The following is a 23,973-nucleotide window of genomic DNA, read 5'->3' as shown; positions in this document are numbered from 1 at the left end:
ATCTTCTTATATGCTATTTTGGCTAGTAAAGGTCTTACAAAACATCAACAGTTGAATTCGTTGAGGCATCGAAGTAAGCAGGCCACGCATCATGAATTTTTTCCCATGTTTGAAACATGTTGTATCAGATGATGAAGACTGTTGGCTGGATGCTAGTGTCGTATACGTCTTTTCATTGAATGCCAGACATGCTCTATGAATGATAAATCAGAGGACTGGGTAGGCCACTCAAGGGTCCGTGAATTCTTCGTTTGTGGTGTGAACTGCGGTGTGGGGACTTGAATTACCCAGCTGGGATACACAGTTACGGTCATGAAGGGTATGACAACAGGGATTACCATTTCAGTCCAATATCTCCCTGTACAATGACTGCAAGTATTGGAGAGATATGGGTCCCGGCACTTCCTGCGACATTGCACCATTTAGACTACAGACATGTTGGCGGCGATCAGGCTGCCACAAGCAGAAGTAAGACTCATCACTGAACATCAATAATGCCGCGCAATGTCCTCGTCGACTCTGGTGCTAGACCATTCGTTCTGTTCTCTGTGGCTAGGTGTCAGCGGAAAACGACGAATGGCAGCTCGTGGTCACAGCCCAGATCCATTAATCTATTCCAGACAGTTCTTGGCGAGAAGCTCCTCGTAACCTCTGCTCGTATTTGATATGTCGTGATACATCTATTCGTCAGAGCCAGTCCAACATTGCTACGATTTTTTCGTGGTGCTGTCGTCTTGCATGTACCTGTACCAGCTCGTCTTTCCGCAGTGTTGCCCTATGAGCCACTCGCCAGCACTCGTGCAGTCATTACAAAACAGTCACATGTCTGTGCGATCTGTCGGTATGATGCTCCTATATCCCTAGTGTCTCTGATCTAACCTTTCTCATCATTCGAAAGTTCACGTTCTGTGGCCACGCTCGGTTGCGATCTCCGCATGCAAAGCTCCAGTAACATCACAGACACACACACACACACACACACACACACACACACACACACACACACACACGCACCTGCAACCGCCATGTATTCACGCCGAAAAGGGATGTTAACGAAACTCGTGTCTTAACACACATTCGATATTTATGAATGAACATCACGCTATGGAGACACCAAGCGGACTAAGTTAGGCAGGGAACCGTAAAACGCAGGACATAGGTTCAAAATGGTTCAAATGGCTCTGAGCACTATGGGACTTAACATCTGAGGTCATCATCAGTCCCCTAGAACTTAGAACTACTTAAACCCAACTAACCTAAGGACATCACACACATCCATGCCCGTGGCTGGATTCGAACCTGCGACCGTAGCGGTCGCGCGGTTCCAGACTGTAGCGCTTAGAACCGCTCGGCCAACCCGGCCGGCCAGGACATATATAGCGCGTCAGTACGAGACCATTTTGGCTGCGTGGAATGATTATGACAGCTTGTATTTGGTATACAATACACGAGTCGCAGGCTGGAACAGCGACAACAGCACGTCGGATTCAAGCGTTGTCAATTTATTTAACACAACAGCGGCCAGCCAGCCAATGCGAAGCAGCTTTTCAGGTGAATGACGCCCGAAGCATCGTGTCGTGGCAGTGGACAACGTTTTGTGCGGGATAAACAATCTACGGCAACAGGAGGAAGGTCGACATTAGCACCGCTATCGTCTTCTTGCCTTAGGTGTCTAAAGACGTCCGAACCAGCACCGACCATCTCGTGGCAACCTTTGGCGCCACACAGACTGGGCAGTCTCAGCTCTGATCGGTCACCCCTACGATACGCCGCCCACAAAAAAAGCGTACTTCTGTAAAAAGTGACGAGCAGCCCATACGTGATTGGATGTTTTGCGCGCATCTGAACTTACACCTTGTAGTGTAGACTAATGACTTAGGTTTCATAGCACCTAGCCCGACAGGCGGTTTTTTAAATGTTTCGAAATCTTTTATGGATTTTTGTTTTTGTGTGTATAGCTGCGCTTAAAAATTATCTACCGCCTCTTGCCGTTTTCAGCACGACACCTGATGTTGGGCGTATAAGAGACCGAAACCGGTCGTGTGTTAAATAAAAGAACCTTACAACCGTAGCGGTATTTTCAACCTCTGGTATAATGCCCAGTCTCTTAAGATTTCACACACATTTTAACATTTTTTTTTTTGAAAGGTTCAAAGAAAACTTAAGTTTAATTTCAGACACATACAGCTATAGTTTTACGGTGGCTTAAATTTACCCTCGATATGTTGGCGAAAATATATTTTTAAATCCGGAGGAGCGCAAAAAACGTCGTCCGAAATTGTATTAAACGAATTCTCTGAAAACTATTTCGAGGATTTAGTTCATGAGGCCACAAGAATAGTAAACGGTTCTCAAAACAAACTTAACGCCTTAGCAGCAAATAATCCCGAGCTAATAACCAGCATGAAAATGGATACAGGGATTAGTGAACACATGCTGTCGTAGCGCGACAGAATATTGTAATCCCCAAATCCTCCAAAAAGAAATGAAAATTATACCTATTTAAAAAAGAAGATATAAATTCACGGACATAGTCTTGCGAGACGATCTCCACTCCTTCCAAATTAACAATGTAAAAGTAAATGTAGACCAGATGTGGCTTGAATTAAAAAAAAAAAATAGTATCGATAGAAATTGAGAAATTTATGCGAAATAAATTAGCAAACGACGGACCTGATCCCTCTTGGTACATAAAACGGGTCAGAAAACTGTTTCAAATACAACGAAAAAAGCATCCCAAATTGAAACGAACGCAAAATTTCCGAGATTGGTGACTTTTAAGGAAGCACGAAATTCAGCGCGGTCTTCAATGCGAGATGCTTATAACAGTTTCCACAGCGAAACTGTCTCGAAACATGGCCGAAAATCCAAAGAAAGCGTGATCGTATGTAAAGTATGCTGGCGGCAAGACACAGTCACTGCCTTCTCTGCGCCATAGCAATGGAAATACTATCGACGACAGTGCTGCTAAAGGAAGGTTACTAAACCAAGCCTTCCGAAAATATATCACCAAAGGAGACGAAGTAAATATTGCACAATTCGAATCAAGAACAGCTGCCAACATGAGTAACTTAGAAGTAAATATTCTCTGAGCAGTAAGCAATTTAAATCACATAATAAAATCAAATCTTCCGGTCGAGACTGTATACCCATTAGGCTCCTTTCAGAGTACGCTGATGCAATAGCCATATTTAACAATCATACCCAAAGACTGGAAAGTTGCACAGGTCACACCAATATTCAAGAAAGGCAGTAGGAGTTACCCACTAAATTACAGGCCCTTATTAACGTCGATATCCAGCAGGATTTTGGAACATACAGCGTGACAATTATTGAAATATATGAAAAACGTAAATTAGTGACAAACTACGGCGAGCACACACTTTATTCAACATGTAAACGTCACCACAGATATTCGGATTTAGGTTATGACATGTTCGATATGCGTTCTATACTTGGCGATGATGTGACGCAGACGAATAGCCAAATTCTGCATGACCCGCTGAACTGTCGGAACATGGATGCTGTCGATGACCACCTGAATGGAATTTTCATCTCAGCAATCGTTTTGGGGCTATTTCTGTGCACCTTGTCTTTAACGTGGCGCCACAAAAAGGAGTCGCATGCCTTCAGATCATGGCTGGCAATCGAGGCCGATTCCAGTGGCCTCTGAGTACCCTGGAGTCAGAATGCCGTCCCCAAAGTGCTTCTCCAAAACCTGGAACACACTCCTGCTTCGATGGGGTCGAGCTCCGTCTTGCATGAACCGGATATAGTCGAAATCAGGGTCACTTAGGCTAAAGCGGGTGAAATCATCTTTCAAAACCTTCACGTACCGTTCGGTAGTCACCGAGCCATCAAGGTATATCGCACCGATTATTCTGTGGCTGGACATTGCACACTACACAGCCACCCATCTATGGTGAAGAGACTTCTCGATCGCGAAATGCGGATTCTCAGTCCCCCAAATACGCCAGTTTTGCTTTTTGACGAACCCATCCAAATGAAAGTGGGCTTCGTCGCTAAACCAACCATACAGCGCATACTAATTCCCATCATGCCCCGCGGCCAATCGTTTAGTTTCAACGTCCTGAGGCAAACCGTTCAGAAGTTTTGACGATTTTATTTCACATGGTTCAGTAATTGTGACCCTATATATTGTGTATTGAATTACCTCGAAAGGAATGGTCTATTGGCACACAGTCATTTCGGATTTAGAAAACATCATTCTTGTGAAAGACAACTAGCTCTTTAATCACACGAAGTATTGAGTGCTATTGACAAGGGATTTCAAACTTATTATGTGTTTCTAGATTTCCAGAAGACTTTTGACACTGTACTGACAAGCGGCTTGCGGTCAGGTTGCGTGCCTGTGGAATATCGTCTCAGTTATTTGAAGGTGTTCGTGATTTCCTGTCAGAGAGGTCACAGTTCGTTGTAAGTGACGGAACATCATCGAGTAAAATAGAATAGATTTCTGGTGTTTCCCAAGATAGGTTCAAATGGCTCTGAGCACTATGGGACTCAACTGCTGAGGTCATTAGTCCCCTAGAACTTAGAACTAGTTAAACCTAACTAACCTAAGGACATCACAAACATCCATGCCCGAGGCAGGATTCGAACCTGCGACCGTAGCGGTCTTGCGGTTCCAGACTGCAGCGCCTTTAACCGCACGGCCACTTCGGCCGGCTCCCAAGATAGGAGACAATCTGAGTTGCCGTCTTAGGTTGTTTGCAGGTGATACTGTCGCTTATCGTTTAGAAAAGTCATCACAAGATCAAAATAAATGGCAAAGCGATTTTGAAAAGATATCTGTATGGTGCGAAAATTGGCAATTATCTGTAAATAATGAAAAGTGTGAGGTCATCCACACGAGTGCTAAAACTGAATCCGTTGAACTTCATGTAGATGTAGATGAAAGACTGTTTGCTGGCATAATGAAAACTTTCAAGAAATAAGCGTTGGTTCTGATATAAAACACACTTTCGGTTGCAACAGAACTCCGTTCGAACAAGCCTCGGAAGAAAAGAGTTGTGACTGACTGACTGACCGACCGACCGACCGACCAACCAACCAACCAACCCGCTGTGTCCTCAGCCCATAGGCGACACTGGAAACAGAAGGTGGCACATGGTCAGCAGATCTATCTCCCAGCTGTTTTCAGTTCTCGTGACTGGAGGCTATGATAAAACAGAAACCAGCTTCAAATCATCCGGCTCTTTCAATATCAGACCTTTTCTTTATATTTACTTCAAGCTTCGATTATATGATTTAGCTATTACTAACATTTATTGAAAGTCAGAATCATTGTTTAATGCGAGTGACGTTTTGATGGGAATAGACCAATCCGAGGAAAACTAATGCAAACATAGCATAGCGCAGCTCACTTCTTTTATGATACTTTTTTAAGCACTTGAGATACCAGAGTCGAAGTGCGAGGTCAAAATACCTCGAAAATGGTAATTTGTTTCATCTAGAAGGCGCTGTTTTAATTAACGGTAATTAATTTTAACAACGATACGAATGCATCGATAATTTAAGAAATAATTTCTCTCGGTAACATTCCATTCTAGATTTTTAACCCGATAAAACAACGGAATTTTTTTATTTATTCATATCAACCACATTCTTCTGAATTTTTATTTTGGCCCTTATGTAGTGACTTTTGCTATCTACGCATTTAGTTTTCTGTCCTTATGTCAGCCCGGCTTAATCAATGTAATGAGAAAGTGAGTTTCATGAGAAGACAACCTGCAGTCTGTGGGAGTCACAGTGTTCTATTTAAATCCACTGAATCTTGCTTAAGATTGAACTTCACTGTCGTTTGCCTTTACATGAAGAGTTTGATCCAAGAGACGCTTCCTAATTCTGACGTATTGCTTGGTTGACGCCATAACACCACTCTGTAACAAGTCACGGTAATAAAAGCAGCTGTCTCAGGTGAATGGGGCGGTAACTTGTAATTTATGGCAGTTACCAGCAGAGGGACATGAGTGACACAGTAAGGGTGCAGTGGTGTTGTCAAAGTTGGCCGTAAATGAGGAAGTATTGAAACGTCACAGGTTTACGGTTCATTTAACTGACTGATTAATTTCTGCAATTTTAATAATTCATTTTATGCCGAGAACGTCCTTTCAATGTTTCGTCTAGCTAATTAACCTCTGGATTCAAGATGCCTCCGTGTATATTTTTTCTTCTGTTAGTGTCACACCTCCTCTCTCATCCTTTGATCCCATGATGTATGTGGATGGATAAACGTAATTCTGTATGGAATATATAATAATCTGGGTTAGTCAAAGATGGTAGCACTAGGGTAGTTTAGCACCAACATAACAACGTGAGCAGATTCGGCAGAGTGTTCGTGATTCCAAAGATAGTGGGGATGAGCAGGGCAGAGTTTGTGAGGTTGGTTCTCACTGAGGTCCTACCCCCACCACCAGTTTTTTGAACGGTTGGCGGTTGGTCCTGGAACGCGTCATGTTAGGACACTCTGGAGCCGCCGATGGAACGAGACGGACGCAGGGGTGCGGCGCTCGTCATTAATGGTGAGAAAATTTGTTCATAATGTAGGTTTTTTGGGGTAACGTTGATTATGAAAAATGTTCGGGTGTGAATTAATACCGGGAACCGTTCAGCGATATTTTATTTGTAGAAATTTTTCAGATTAATGTGTTGGTTAGGCGCGAGGTGATTGAGGGCATGAACCAAGGGCTTTTGTTCTTAGGTCAATAGCGGATAGGTTCATTAATGTTTCATTTGTTGTATAGTTTCGTTCTGGATATAAGAAATATAAATTTTTCATGATTCAACAGTTTATTTTACTCGTTTCTTTGTTGTCGAACTTGGCCACGTGTTGCCAGCATTCATAACGGTAGTCACTGGATTTGCCATTCGTTAATCATAGTATGAATAATGTGGAATCATGAAGCCTGGGCTGGTTTGCTCACGCTGCATTGCGGTTGCATAATACGCGATTTCAACATGAACTTACCTGCATGGTACTGCATGTGTAGTAAGACAAGTAATGTTTGAGAGAGTGAAAGGTAATATCCTTCTCTACTCCGCGCGTTAAATAGGTGTGACAATAACTAAATGGTGTTAAGAGGCCACCATTCAGTAACATTCATTTTCAACCATTTTAATGAATAGTAGACGTAACTGGCGACGAAGTGTTGTCTACGTTTCCCGTATGACGAGATGCAAGAGATAGTGAGTGCTTCATGTAGGTTTTGTCACTGAGAGTGGTAGTTTTCTTAAATATAATAGATTTCATTTACGTTTTGTCTCAAGGAGTAATAGTTTCCTTAAATGTTTTGTCACAGAGAGTAATAGTTTTCTTAAATGTTTTGTCTCAGAAACTAATAGTTTTCTTAAATATTATCGAAATAAATCAGAATGATAATTGAAATTCTCTCTTAGCGTTATTTATCCTTCATCCATACCACTGAGATAATGACTATATTCTATGAATTTTACCGTGCGGGATGAGCCGAGCGGTCTGAGGCGCTGCAGTCGTGGACTGTGCGGCTGGTCCCGGCGGAGGTTCGAGGTGTGTGTGTGTGTGTGTGTGTGTGTGTGTGTGTGTGTGTGTGTGTGTTCTTAGGATAATTTAGGTTAAGTAGTGTGTAAGCTTAGGGACTGACGACCTTAGCAGTTAAGTCCCATAAGATTTCACACACATTTGAACATTTTTTTTCTATGGATTTCAATCCAGGCATATCCATTGTATGCATAATGCTCTTCATGCGACTAACTGAATTCATAGTATCAGAAAAAGAAACTCTTACCGTCCCTAACGTGCACGTATTGTTCCATGGCCATTCATTCACCGATGTTGCGTTATCCGTTGCTTCATTTCTAAATTAGAATACTATCTTTTCTAGCGAGTTTGATTACCCACATCTCAATTTATGGGGCCTAATTGAAAGAATTAGATACATAGCGGTAGAAATGGGAACCATGGAGCACTGCGTCCGCTTATATTAAAGGGAGATACTTCTTACATGAAAATTAATCAGCTTAACAAACAAGGGTAGACTTTCAGCATGTTAAGTCAGCAGTAAGCTACTCAGAAGAAGTCATAAATGCTTGTCTAACATTCTCCTGTATCTTCATGGGTGCTGGTTACTGTGGATGAACAGATTATCTTAAGAGTCAGATTTTGACGATATTTGCTTGTTATGATTTCAGTTCGTGGTTTTCAACGAATTAAATGAATATCAATATGAACCTTGTTCGTGGTTAATTTAAGAGTACCTCAAATTTCCACAGCACAATATAAATGTTCATATACGCCACCTTCATGCTGTTATCTGCGCGTGGTACCCACGTCAGTGATTTGGTGGGTGGAAAAGCAGTATAGCACTGGCGAGTTAGGATCGCACTGGCACTCCATCGAGTGAATGGCGGTAAATGTCAGTCATCTGCGATGTGCGAGGAGGGGTAGCCATCCAGCTGCAGGGAGCTGAAGCACTGCAGGCAGGCGCACGCCACCGGCGCAACCAGGGCAGTCAGTTGCGACACCCGTCCGACAGTTCTACCCAGACACGGCACCTCTGCCAGGCCACAGACCAAGAATGGACGATCTTCGCGTGGACGAGCAGACGTTACCCATAAAAATTTGCCAACTAAAATGAAACTTGCGTCCTACACATCGGAGCGTAGAAAGTTAGAGAATTTAAAAAGGGTAATAGTTAGGTTGCTATTTGATATAGTAAGAATTAGCGAAGCGCGGAGGTAGGAAGAAGAGGACGTCTGGTCAGCTGAATACACGATAAGTACAAAATCAACTATGGGTAACGCATCAATAAGTCTAATAATGAATAAGAAAATGGGAACGATTAACTGCCACGGCTGGTGAACTGGTCAGCCTGGATTTTAGGCTGTTTCCCATGTCCCACTAGATGAGTGCCGGGCTGGTACCTACGCCCCGCCGGCCGCCGTGGCCTAGTGGTTCTAGGCGCTTCAGTCCGTAACCGCACGACTGCTACGGTCGCAGGTTCGTATCCTTCCTCGGACATGGATGTGTGTGATGTCATTAGATTAGTTAGGTTTACGTAGTTCTAAGTCTAGGGGACTGATGACCTCAAATGTTAACTCCCTTAGTGCTTAGATCCATTCGAACCATTTGAACCTACGTCCCGTCTCAGATACACAATACGCAACGTTGAGAAAACGTTCTCACACTTGCACATATGATTTACTCTGGACATACACAGATAGGGGACAAGGGTACAATGATTCCAACAGCGGGGGAGGGTGGAGGGGCGACGAGGGGGGGGGGGGGGGGGGGGAGGGAGGGAGAAGTGTTGCATAGCAGACTGATGACCTTAGAACCCATTGAGCCCCTTATCAGCAGCAACAGTAAGTACTAACAATGAAAGTTTGTCGTCCTTGAGGACAGTGTAGCCTTGGACGGCGAGAGACAATGTGACGTTGCTATAATAATTTTATCTGAATCAAAAGGTCATTAGCCAAATCAGCATGAAACAACACAGTAAAATTATAATCCTACAAGAATCTTTCACTGAATAATAAGCAACGTTTCTGAGTTTGGCCATTATGCTCAAGGATAACACTATCACAGTGAGAACAACAAACTTAGGTTTACAACAGGTTATGTTTGTTATTAGATAGTCGCCTAACAGTGGTAAAGTTGTAGGACAATTAAAGGTTCTCGAGATATAAGTCAAGACTGCTTAGAATAGATTTTTATTTGCTCCAGCTGACGGACACAGTTCAGGAGAAGTTGACAGAAGGAAAATTTCTCTAAACCGTCGATTGAATTTACACCAAATGACGCTAACACTGTGGGGAGGTACCAAATTACATGGAAGACTGTATGGAGGAAATCCAACAAGGCATCCATCGCTGGGAGGCTTAAAAATTCAAAACTGATACAAAATCATAAATTAAAAGTGAACTCGCCAGTTCAGCTTGTGTCTGTAATTATCTGCTCAGTATACGGATCGTGCTACCACAGACTGCGACACTTACATTTTCCCAAAATCAGAAAAGCGTGCACTCATCAGCACCAGATGGCGGCTGGGAGATCAATAGTCGCGAATCTTAGCTCTCCATTCTCAACTCTGTCTCCTAAAACGATTCAGTGCTATTATCAATGTGACAGGTGAGATTATCACTTATCTAACGAAAAAACCAGGGGAAAGCAAAAACACGAGGTTGATAGCCTGGAGCAGGGTCTCGTCGATTGGTGGGCTCCTTCACTCCAATCATGGTGGCGGTGGTGACATATTCGATTCGAAACACCAAAATTTTTGGAGCGAAAGTAACCAACTTTCTCACACTTGCTGCACGGCACAGCGGCATCTCGTCCTCTCATGTTCATGCAGAAAAGGCAAAAATGTCATCAGTTATTATCTGGGGTTGGCAATGGCGGCACGAAGTCCTCCGCTTTCAGTGTGGACAGGTGCCCGGTTTGCCCACAAAAATATGGGGCAGACCACGTTCCAATTTCTGCGGAAATTTCCCACCTGCCTGTGGTGGCTTGCATCTCCTAATGAGATCAACTGAGTGCCTTCTGCCAACAAACAGGAGCCTGAGACCATACATGGAGTGCACCTTCCCAGTGAGAAAAATGCAGATTTTTCCTTCAAAGTAAATATGTCCAGTACTAACGATAAAATAACCATGACACAGTGACAGAAAAACGAAACAATATCTCTTAGCGACATGAGACAGTAATGTCACAACAATTCAATCCTTATATATATATATATATATATATATATATATATATATATATATATATATATATATATATATATATTGTGTGTGTGTGTTTCTGTCGAACCCAAAATTCGTTACATTGCTGTTCAGTTCTCCTATGTTAATGTTTAATTCAAGCAGAATAGAATCATATCCAAATGTGAGAATTGTCTCATGTAACTATGGCTTCTTGACAGTGACGGCATACGGAAACCCCTGATCTCTACCAAACACATTAGCCCGACCTTCTATATAGTAATCTTTTAGTTCACTGAGCTAGTAAACGTTGCCCAGCATTTCAGCTCACACACTGGAAATTGTGATTCATTATGACGTTGTTTAATACACATATGGTGACTGTTGTTTGCCCAGTCAGTTCAAGAACCCTGAAAGACAGGGTCTTGTAGAACCACACCGTAAAGCTTATAAATGTAAGCCAATTTTTAGGCGAAGCATTTGTCTTACCTTCCAGACTGCGTTTTAAGCTCTCAAGAAAAATGTTGTAGGGTGTCAGTCCATATCACCGATCACGTCTGTCGCTGTATACACGCCTAATCTCTTCGGCAGCATCCTTAGGAAGTTCGGGCCCGAACGCAAGAAGACTTGCCAAGAAGACGTACCGTGTTTAATCTCACGGAGAAGACTTTGGACCACGCTGCAGTTTCGGTGCTACAGAAGGGTCTGAACTTTGCACCTACACCAGACACCGTTCTCATCCGAGATGTGATTAGTGCAATAGAGCAGGCTGTTTCGAAACTTCCTAAGGATTCTGCCGAAGAGATTAGACGTGAGACATGTCGCATCTTGACTCAAGCTTCACCTAAGAGGTCCAACTTTAACATCACCTCACCTGAAAGAAATGCTCTACGAGAATTGAGAGAAGACCAAGACATCGTCATCTTACCTGCTGACAAAGGAAATGCTACTGTGTTTCTCTCACGCACAGAATATAACAGCAAGATATACAAACTGGTCGACGATCCTGCATATAGCAAATTAAAAAGTGATCCGACAGATAGCATCCAGAGGAAAACTGTGGAACTCATCAGGAAGAGCTCGATTACAGCGAAAGTCGCTAAGGGTTTGCGTCAACAGGCTGCAGTTCCTCCTAGACTCTAGGGCCTACCCAAGATCCATAAGATTGGGGTGCCTCTCCGTCCCATTGTATGTAACATAGGAGTACCTACTTATTTTGTTGCCATATACCCGACATCACTATTGGGGCCTCTCGTAGGCAAGTGTGACCATTACCTTCGAAACTGAAGATTTCATAGGTCGCCTGAAAACCCTTAGATTGCAATCATCGGATCTGTTAGTGAGTTTCGATGTTGTGTCTTTATCTACAAAGGTGCCCTTGCAGGACTCTTTGGAGCTCATTAGAAACAAGTTTGAGGAGGACATAGTAGCATTATTCAAACACGTGCTTACTTCAACATACTTCTTATTTCAAGACCAATATTTTGAACAAGTGGACGGCGTCACCATGGGAAGCCCTCTGTCTCCTGTGATGGCCAATTATGTTACTGAGGACTCTGAAGAGAAAGCCCTACAGTCAGCCACTCTCATGCCCTCTTGTTTCCTGCGGTACGTGGATGATACATTTGTGGTGTGGCCACATGGACTTGATACTCTACCTACGTTTCTTCGGCATCTGAATTCGCTCCATCCGAATATAAACTTCGCAATGGAAGTGGAAAAAGATGGTACTTTACCTTTTCTTGATGTCTTGGTACGAAGGAAAGCAGATGGAACATTGGGACACAGCGTCTACCGCAAGCCAACGCATACAGATCTATATCTGCAGGCCACAAGTTGGCATCATCCTGCACAATGCCATGGTGCATTACGTACGTTAGTTCATAAAGCACATATGGTATATGATCCTGAGAGCCTGTCGAGTGAATTACAACATTTGAAGAGAGTGTTCCGACAAAACGGTTATTCTGAGAGACAGATACGTAATGCATTCAGGCCCAGGCGAGTTCAGTCTATAGAGCAGAATGAAGATACGAAGACACCCACCGCTTTGGCCTTTTTGCCGTATTTTGGTGCCATGTGACCTTGGACTGAGGAAATGTGGTGTGTACAAGATTTATTGTCAGTGTGGGGCAGCGTATATAGGCAGACAAGTCGCACAGCACAAGAACGCTGCGATGAGCATCAGCGTCATAAACGCCTTCGTCAACCGTAAAACTCGGCAATTCCGGAACACTGCCTGAATACAGGACATCGTATGATTTATGAAAAGACGGAAGTTTTATCCCCGGAATCATCTTTCTGGGACTGCGTCATTAAGGAAGCAATACATATCCGTACAGCCAATAATGTCATCAACAAGGATACGGGATTTCAACTGAGCGCAGCCTGGAACCCTGTATATGCTGCTATTAAATCACGACGCGAAAATCAAGATTCTTCACTAACAGGCCCGTCATAGCACTGGCCTAGTACGGCCATTGGTGAGTAACGTCTGGTCGCACTTAAACGCAGCGTACAGCTCACGCGCGGGAGAGCCGCTCTGCGATTTTCGGCAGCGAGAGTTTGAATATGGCAAATCACTGCGTATGCGCGCGGCAAACCCGTGAAGACTATTCAGAAATCCAATGTTGCAGAAATAGCCCAATTGTGTTAATGGGAAATTAAAAGCCCTTCCCCCTTCCCACACCTCCATTTAAATCATTGTGCAGCAATAAATATCCCAATTGATGGAAACAGACCAATTGTATGCATTATACCCCACACCTCTCTTTCCAATCAGTCAGAGTGTAGTATTAAAAACAGCGTCAAGTCTGTGGTAATTATCATGTAACACTCAGATTAATGTCAAAGATATTCATTATTTTCAAAAGGCATTTACCTTAGGCATAAAGTATAGTGTCAAAGCACATTATTTTCATATATGTATATACCTCTGATGTAACATTAAACTGACTGCAAGAACAAAGATATGCAATATACAGATAACATGGCGCCCACATATTCCATGATGTTCTATCTCCATCTCACCCCTCTCATCAAAATCCTATATTAAAACGCTAGAGCCAATTACAACGTAGTCCGATTTGGGCTATGCTGAAAAGGACACAAACAAGCTGAAATATATCTATGAAAACAGAACGCAATAGCACATACCTCTGTCCCCCCTATCCTCCAATCAGAACTTAGTATTAAAATGTAAGAGGCAATTGCAATGTAGTCCCATGTGGGCCGTTCTCAAAAGGATCTGAACCACTCGAATTACTTATCAAAAAAATATATCACAGACATCTTTCTCCTCCAATCAAAGAGTAGTATTAATATTTCAGTATAGCTCCATCTGGGCTGGTCTCAAAAAGTATCCGAAACATTTATCAAAAACTGCGTGAAAGAATCTCAGTTGCCTAAAGTACCTCAATGTTGTCAACTACAGTTGCATTACTGACTTCCAAAAACATATTTGTGGGCAGGTTCACCTTTTACATCGCAAATTTGATTCAGAGCTATGTATCATTCACTATAGCATACTGGAAATAGTGCATCACATATTCTCTATGTATAATTAAAAACCAACATTTGCTTACAAAATATAAATAACGAATTGGGAGTTTGTAGTTGTCAAACATAGGTTTTAGCTTAAACACACCCTGAAAACGCGAAGTAAGATGACCTTCTGCCTTACGTCTCAGGTGCTTGCTGTCAGTAACACAGGGCTCCACTGTTAAAAAGCATCAGACTATCGAACTTGTGCCATGAGATGTTCTCACTATCACCAACTGGTGTCTGTACTGGTAAAAACGTCCCGAGTTCAATCTATGGACCACACTTGGTTATCGACACAACAGAGACTTAATTATATTCCACTCCCTTCAATGTCTCAGTATTTTCGACAGCTGCAAAATACGTCGGCAATGAAAAGCTGCCATGTTTACATCGATAACACTGGTCAACACTCATTTTCTTGCCAAGGATATTTGAGTGGCTTTAGGATGGGTTAGTGGTGCTGAGGACGAATATAGCAACCATTTATGCAGTTTGGCTCTAGTTTTTGAGATAATGCATGATTTCTTCAAAAAATTAGAAAAAATTGCTAATACTGAACTCGAGCGCTACAAACTACAATGAAAAAAGAAAATAATCTTTATCAATAGCTTCTATGAAAACCTGATAGGCATTTGTCCATGTATAAAACATAATTGAAAAGTTTCTCTATAAGTATATCATTTTCCGTCCATGACGAACCGCTTCCTGCACGCTTTCCTTTTATAGGTCTCTTCAGAACAGTCACGTTGCAGATTCCAGCAATAATCTACCATCATATGCCTGTCCCATCTTCCTTTATATCTTTCCTCTATTCCTTTCATATCTTGATGGAACCGCTCTCCTTGTTCCTCACTGAAATCACCTAGATTACGAGGAAATCGATCCAAGTGGCTGTGAAGGAAGTGCAATTTTATGCTCATGTTAGCTCCTAAGTTTTGAAAGTTAGTGAGCATGTTTTTGACCAGTTCCTCGTAATTGGGAGCTTTATGATTGCCCAAAAAACATTTTACAACAGCGACAAAACTGTTCCAGGCCGATGCTTCAGTGACAGTCATGACACTTGTAAAATTGGTATCGTTGATGAGCCTGCGAATTTGAGGACCATCAAATATTACTGCCTTAAGTTTTTCACTACTGAGTCCAGGGAACGTTTTGCAAATGTATGTGAAGCAATTACCATTTCTGTCTAAAGCTTTGGTGAATTGCTTCATTAGTCCTAACTTAATATGTAATGGTGGAAGAACAATCTTGTCCCTACTAACCAGAGGTTCATTAATGATGTTTGCTTCACCAACAGCCATATGTTCCCTTGGAGGCCATGTTTTCTGCTTCCAATGTTCGTGCTTTGCCCTACTATCCCACATGCAGATAAAACATGGGTGCTTTGTGTATCCACTTTGTTGTCCAAGCAAGAAGTTCACCGTTTTCAAATCAACACAAATCAACCACTGGTGCTGCATATACTGAATTTTCTGCAGAACCATCTTGATGTTAGCATATGCTTCACAAAGTTTTGTTGAGTGGGCAGTTGGAATAGATGCGTAACGATTGCCATTGTGTAGGAGAACACATTTTAAACTTCTAGTGGAACTGTCTATGAAGAGACGCCAGTCCTCTGGTCTATACTCCGGCAGCCCCAATTCAAGTAAAAGTCCAGGTATATTGCTGCAATACACTATAGCCTCTTCTTGGTTGAAGTATGGAAGAAGGTTTTCTTCTCTCGTCCGGTAAGCTGTTATTTTAACACTTGGATGAAGACAGTTCTTTTCCTTAAGCCTGGATGCTAAGAGTTCTGATGCTTGCTTTGAAAGATTGAGTTCTCGTATCAAGTCACTGAGCTCCTTCTGGTCGAACTGCTGGGGTTGTGTCTCTCGTCCTTCGTATTCCGAACCACTACTTGTACATTCCTCGCCGTGCACATCGTCATCTGATGATGTTAGCGTGGGTAATGTTGTGAAGGTTGGTACAGGATCATCGTTGCTGTGCACCACCGGTCTTCTTGCTGACTCCAAATCGGGATATTCCCACTTTCGTTTTTTGAACCTATTAAAACCTTTCACATTAACAATGCAAAAATAGCAATCATCTGTATGGTTCTTCTGCTCTCGCCATACCATAGGCACTCCGAAGTTTAAGCTTTTCCTTTTTCGTTTTGTCCAGTGCCGTAAGCACTCCACACAGCATTTACAAACTTTATGGGGTGCCCACGCCTTGTCTTGATCTCCAAGTTTAATTCCGAAATATGCCAGATACGCTTCCTTCACAAAAGGAGTGATATTCTTCCTGTTCTTTTGAAGAACGTATTCACCACAAATGTAGCAGAACTCATCTGGATGGTTCACGCAAAGACGGCGTGAAGAACTCATGTTTTCCTAAAACAAAATTGCACAAATACTACATATTATGCAGAACTTTCTTGTATTTGCATGTCAATCACATCCAACAAACATCATTAATTGTTTTGTGTGAAATGAATACTCACCTCTTATTTGCTACGTCACGATGAAAATGTTCTATCTCCTTGAAGCTGCACTGCACATGTGTGTGACTTTCGACCATCGCCATTTTTCTTGTTTACACTGAACGCTACCTATCGGCTGTTGCGGGGATTACCTCGGCCAACAAATGAATGTCGAGTACCGCCGAATTCAAATCTGCACAACCCTCAATATCTTCAACACACGCACCGCACAACAGGACTGAACACATGCTGACAGTGTGATGTTTGCATGATGTAATCCTCAACCACACAGATGCACTCCCTGAGCACAATTGTTTAATAAAGATAGTACAATATCACTAATTAAAAAACAGGTAGCAAATACATTACACCATATATGGACCCTGCAGTCGATATTATCCACATGAAACTCTCATTTCCACAAATAACCTATATCTCAAAAACCAGAGCCAATTTGGAAAAAGTACAAATATACTCGGAATGAGTATCATAACAATATCCCATTTTCGTTCAAACTTCCCTGGCAACGAAAAAAAAATTTTATTTTGTAGAGTTGTGTAATCATAGTGCTTTCTTCCATCAAGCAATTTTTCCCAAGTATCTGTCGTGACTTAACTATGTGTCAAGGGGAAACGGAGAATTCAAAAATGGTTCAAATGGCTCTAAGCACTATGGGACTTAATATCTGAGGTCATCAGTCCCATAGACTTAGAACTACTTCAACCTAACTAACCTAAGGACATCACACACATCCACGCCCGAGGGAGGATTCGAACCTGCCACCGCAGCAAAGGGAGAATTTCCATGAGGTTTTCACAGGTAACTTCAGAGTGACTTGGGCAACGTATAGACTTTATTTCATTAAAACTGGGTCACGAAAATAAAATCACGATTAAACTTTCATCTAAAACTATTTCGTTTGTTTGTCTGTCCGTCTGTACAAACTAATCTCCGAAACTACTGGACAAATTTTCTTGTGGTTTTCGCAGGCAACATGAACGCAGCTTGGGGCAACACATAGGCTTCATTTAATCAAAATCGGGTCAAGGGAAAGGTTTCGTAATTGAAAATATCATAAATGAGAAAGTGTGTTCGTCTGTTACCTTTTCCCGATTAAATCACTGAATCGATTTTGATGAAATTTGCTCTTGAGATAGCTCGAACGCTGTAGAAGAACATAGGCTTCCTTACAACGTAAAAAAGGAAAGTCGACACTTAAAAGTGGCAAGCAAGGGTTGGAACACATTTCTTACATTAGTGAACGTAAAGCGTGATAAAAAGTCATTAAACTTGCTGCATAATGTACACACTGTATAGCGCATAACTACTTCAATAGCGTGATGTTATTATGCGTGCACCTGCCCACATCCGTCTGCATTCACCACTCAACAGCGACGCTGTAATCGTTCCACATCGGGGTACACTGGAGTATGTGGAGCTGGGGGGGGGGGGGGGAGGGGAAGCAACATTTATGCTCGTGCTGTGCTTACCCAAACACGCAGACATGTGAAAGCAGCTGACGTTATGTCATGTGTAATAGCGTACTTACTTACTGTCACGTCTCTTAACAAAACTATTGATATGCGAGCTTAGTGGCGGGTAACGGCTGGTAGAGAATATGTTATATATTCGTCCCAGTATGCCATAGCGAACGATACACAGCTCTGAATCAAATTTACCGATGTGACTGCTGAGCCAGTCCGTAAACGATATTTTTTGGAAGTCAGTAATGGGAATATAGTTGACAACATTCAGGTATTTTTGGCAATTCAGATATTTTGAGGTTTGTTTTGATAAATATTTGAGATAATTTAGAGACATGGCCAGGTGGAACTACACTGTAATAGTGATACACTCCTGGAAATTGAAATAAGAACACCGTGAATTCATTGTCCCAGGAAGGGGAAACTTTATTGACACATTCCTGGGGTCAGATACATCACATGATCACACTGACAGAACCACAGGCACATAGACACAGGCAACAGAGCATGCACAATGTCGGCACTAGTACAGTGTATATCCACCTTTCGCAGCAATGTAGGCTGCTATTCTCCCATGGAGACGATCGTAGAGATGCTGGATGTAGTCCTGTGGAACGGCTTGCCATGCCATTTCCACCTGGCGCCTCATATGGACCAGCGTTCGTGCTGGACGTGCAGACCGCGTGAGACGACGCTTCATCCAGTCCCAAACATGCTCAATGGGGGACAGATCCGGAGATCTTGCTGGCCAGGGTAGTTGACTTACACCTTCTAGAGCACGTTGGGTGGCACGGGATACATGCGGACGTGCATTGTCCTGTTGGAACAGCAAGTTCCCTTGCCGGTCTAGGAATGGTAGAACGATGGGTTCGATGACGGTTTGGATGTACCGTGCACTATTCAGTGTCCCCTCGACGATCACCAGTGGTGTACAGCCAGTGTAGGAGATCGCTCCCCACACCATGATGCCGGGTGTTGGCCCTGTGTGCCTCGGTCGTATGCAGTCCTGATTGTGGCGCTCACCTGCACGGCGCCAAACACGCATACGACCATCATTGGCACCAAGGCAGAAGCGATTCTCATCGCTGAAGACGACACGTCTCCATTCGTCCCTCCATTCACGCCTGTCGCGACACCACTGGAGGCGGGCTGCACGATGTTGGGGCGTGAGCGGAAGACGGCCTAACGGTGTGCGGGACCGTAGCCCAGCTTCATGGAGACGGTTGCGAATGGTCCTCGCCGATACCCCAGGAGCAACAGTGTCCCTAATTTGCTGGGAAGTGGCGGTGCGGTCCCCTACGGCACTGCGTAGGATGCTACGGTCTTGGCGTGCATCCGTGCGTCGCTGCGGTCCGGTCCCAGGTCGACGGGCACGTGCACCTTCCGCCGACCACTGGCGACAACATAGATGTACTGTGGAGACCTCACGCCCCACGTGTTGAGCAATTCGGCGGTACGTCCACCCGGCCTCCCGCATGCCCACTATACGCCCTCGCTCAAAGTCCGTCAACTGCACATACGGTTCACGTCCACGCTGTCGCGGCATGCTACCAGTGTTAAAGACTGCGATGGAGCTCCGTATGCCACGGCAAACTGGCTGACACTGACGGCGGCGGTGCACAAATGCTGCGCAGCTAGCGCCATTCGACGGCCAACACCGCGGTTCCTGGTGTGTCCGCTGTGCCGTGCGTGTGATCATTGCTTGTACAGCCCTCTCGCAGTGTCCGGAGCAAGTATGGTGGGTCTGACACACCGGTGTCAATGTGTTCTTTTTTCCATTTCCAGGAGTGTACTATGCTCTGATTGAAGGAGAGAGGTGAGTGACTCTTTTTTGATCAATAATTCAGTTCCCTTAGATATTTTAGAGCACAGCCCATATGGGGCTACACTGTAACTGGCTCTTGCATTTTAATACTAGACTGACTGGAGGAGAGCAGAGGGGAGGAACACTATGCAGTCTGTGTGCACCATTTTATGTATGGAATGCTTGTCTTTGACCTCGCAGTCATTTTAATGTTACATATACGTGTATCTACATGCAAATAACATACTTTGACACATTTTCACGCCAAATGTAAATGTCTTTCGGAAATAATGAATATCAGTGACTAATCTGAGGGTTACATAATTTTTCTGCATATTTGGCGCTGTTTTTAATACTGTACTGAGTGGTTGGAGGAAGAGAAGAGTACGTAGTAAATAGTATAATTTGACTGTTTTTATGCATCATTTAAATACTCTGTATTGATTGTTGGAAAGAGGAGGGGGAGGGGGTATAACACACACAACTGGTTTATTTTCGTTAGCTCGGAGTTTTAATACTGCACTGTGATTGCCTGGAGGTAAAGAAGGAGCGTAACTCATCATTGATCAGGATGATAACGTCAAGCGTTCAACGTCACCGATGAAGCAATGCAAGACCTTGAGAAAAAGTCAATGAGCGAGTTCAAGGTGATTTCCCCCGGTAGTGCGGATTCTAGCTGTGCCAAGGACTTGGCAGACTCGCTACCACATAGCAGTACGCGGGGTTTCTTTGGACGACGATGGTGAACGACTTATTGGGAGGCTGAGGAAGCTTTGGCAAGATACCCTCCATTAGACCTCGAGATAGCACCAGATCTCATGAAGCGGAGACAGAGAACCAAAAAGGTTTACCCCGCTACATTGCGGGAGAAACACTGAAGAAGAAGATAAGAAGAAGAAACAATTTTAAAATGGAAAGGAATCAACGAGTATCTGCATCGTGGTTCTCTTAGCGGGTAATGTTTGTGACCGTAGTGATCGTTTTACCTGTACATATTTCAAAATGAAGAGTTTCATCTCGTGCTGTTAATAAGATCGTGTACGCCGTCGTGACGCCGACGCCGCAGGAAGGGGTGTTGTATGGTGCAAAAAGTGGCAACCGATTCGAAATAAGGAAAAGTGTGAAGTCATCCACATGATTAGGAGAAAGAATACGCTGAATTTCGGTTCATACGATAAATCACATAAATGTGACGGATGAAAATCCAGCTAAATATTCAAGGATTACAATTACGAATAACTTAAATTGTAGCCATCACATAAATGATGACGTGGGGCAAGCAAACCAAAGAATGCGATTTATCGACAGATTACTTATAAGGTGCAGCAGGCCTACTAAGAGACTGCTTACGCTACGCTTCTGGAGGGAGGACATCAAAAAATTTCAAGGAAGGGCAGCTCGTTTTGTGTTATCGAGGTTTTTCGTCGCGGCAGGAGCTTCTTATGAAATTTCAATTGCAATCTTTCTCCTCAGAGTGTGAAAATATTTGGTGACGCCCACTTACATAGGGAAAAATGACCAGCATAATAAAATAAGGGAAATAAGAGCTCGCGCGGAAATATTCAAGGGTTAGTTTTTCCCGCGCGCTGTTCGAGAGTGGAACTATAGAGAAGTTGGTTCGATGAACCCGCTGCCAGACACTTAATTGTGAATTGCAGAGCAGTCATGTGGACGTAGATCTAGAGGTTAGAGTAATATCATTAAAGACGGAGCACTAGCTGAGCTGGACTGAGGATTTCACGTGCTCATTTATGGGTATTACCAAGGTTTATTTTATTCTTCTGGATCACTTTTCTAGATATGATGCTCTGGTCGCGCTTCTTTTCGTATCCTTCTTCTTTAATGTTATGGCGTTTCTCTTAGTTTGTATTTTACCTAAGCATCCATTGCACGGGGTACATTAACGACTACCTAGTTTGTTACATAACGATACATCGTATGTCGGCAGCCGCCGTAAGCAGACTGTTGCCTTCTATTAATACGAGCGGCGTTGGGAGGAAGGGAATGGGGACAGATCTGAGGAAGGAAATTCGATATCTGGAAAATGAGCGGCACGTTAGTTTAATAACTGTAGACTGCTATCATGGAAAGTCATTACTGGGAAAAGTCACTGCTATTGTTGTTTTCATTGTAAGTTAACATGAATTCGAAAATACATTTGAATACGTTTACTATGCTTTTTCATCTAGGTACTTCGAGAAAAAGCAGCTGATTGGTGAGTAGTAGAATGCAAGTACGATTATAGGAATGATTAATTTTTTGAGAACATTACTCGTGTAGAAAAAACAGCGATCCAGGTAACATACTTTTAAAATTGTATAAATGATCTGAGGATGGTCACATTCTGATCGAAACCGCTAACAACTGCAAACAAATATTTTATTGTAGTCAAGACATTTTAATCCATTTTTAAATTATAGGAATATTTATTTAATAAAACATTCCCGGGTTTCAAGCCGCATCAAGTGGTTTACTGGCCACGAGCTTTCGGCAGAGATCTCCTCTCCCATTGTCAAATGGATGGGTCATCCACTTGACAATGGCAGAGGAGATCTCTGCTTAAAGCTCATGGGCAGTAAACCACTTGACGCAGCTTGAAACCTGAGAATGTTTTACTAAAGGATATCGCCGCGGAAGCATGTGTGGTTGTGTGGTGTCACAAGGCTTAGGCCTGTCCCACCCCTCATTAAAGCGACCAAGACTTATACGAATAATTGTAAGAACAGTTATTATTATTATGTTCTTTAAGTTTGTTTTTGGGTTTTCAGAAATACTGTGGGAAGAAAGTTTATTCTTGTTGCAGATAACGTGGAAGACGTTGCCCAACGATCACCACGAAAGTTCGGCGTAGCGGCAAGTGGGCAAGCAGTAAAACGAATGCTGCAAACTACCGCGAGCCATGGAGACGCTGGGCCGCAAGGGCGTCGAGCTTCCTAGGTCGTTGTTGGACAACGTCAGAGGAAGATATATTCTGCTTTCTCTTTGTAAACAGATCGATCGAGTCTTGAAAGGTTCATGTAAAACGTATAGGCGGGTGACACATTAGGCGCGACCCGATGCCTATAATACTTCCACAGTTATTAAAAAGTTGTTAAACGGCAAAAGAAATAGTTAATCATTTATATAGATAAAAAGTAGTAAAGATAAAAAGTAGTAAAGATATGGGAAAGGAAGAGTTGCGGCATCAGAACGAAGAGTGATACATCGCTCAGGAACGAAGGAGGACGTAAACAGCGGGCGCTACGTGGTGAAAACAAATCAACTGATAAAATAGTAAGTCTGTAATTAAGCATAAAGCCAGGTAACACTGCAAATGCATTCACACGTATAGGAATATTAGCAAATTTTTTCACGATCTGAAACTGAAATTAGTTATAGTTCATTTATCTAAAAATAGATAATGATCTACCTTCAAACGTGAAGACTGAGAACGGGAATACTAAATCGGCCGGCCGCGATTGTGTTGAAAGGAGCATCCCAGTATCCTGAAGGATTTTGGAAAACAGAGTATACCTTAAATAAGGAGGTACTGTGGCCTGTCTGTGCTGTGCCTCAACCAGTCCTCCACACGGTAGCAGGGGAGTGACACGTGTCGCGCGGATCCCGTTCAACCAGATTTCGCGAAAGAGATAACCGCCACTTCAGAACCAGCCAATTATGTTTACGTTGAAGATTATTCACTTGCCCACTATCCCCGTGAGAGCTGCCCCAAGAACGCGTTATCGCACGCTGTCAGAAACCATTTATGGCATTCGTTGTTAAGGTAGCTTAGTCTTTGATACCCACGTTACGTATTCCGCTCCACCCAAACTGACAATATCCCAATAAATGTGGAAACCGCGTTAATATTTTTACATATCGTATGTAAAACTGCTCCCGGAGTAAAAGTAACTTTTAATTGGTGGTGTACCTATGTAGCACTTTCTCGGGGCGAAACGTTCAAGTGCTGTCTCAGTGAGTACTGTTTTACATATTCT

At 43.0% G+C, this 23,973-nt stretch overlaps 1 protein-coding gene across 1 annotated transcript in view; it reads right to left on the bottom strand.

The window, feature by feature from the left end:
* LOC126235085 (uncharacterized) overlaps window positions 1-23,973 on the bottom strand; it is a 1,179,108-nt gene that overhangs the window by 685,526 nt on the left and 469,609 nt on the right. The window lies entirely within an intron of this gene.

This window comes from Schistocerca nitens, chromosome 2 (genome assembly GCF_023898315.1).
Source record: "Schistocerca nitens isolate TAMUIC-IGC-003100 chromosome 2, iqSchNite1.1, whole genome shotgun sequence".
In the NCBI taxonomy this organism is placed as follows: domain Eukaryota; kingdom Metazoa; phylum Arthropoda; class Insecta; order Orthoptera; family Acrididae; genus Schistocerca; species Schistocerca nitens.
This window is presented reverse-complemented; position numbering and strand designations above follow the sequence as displayed.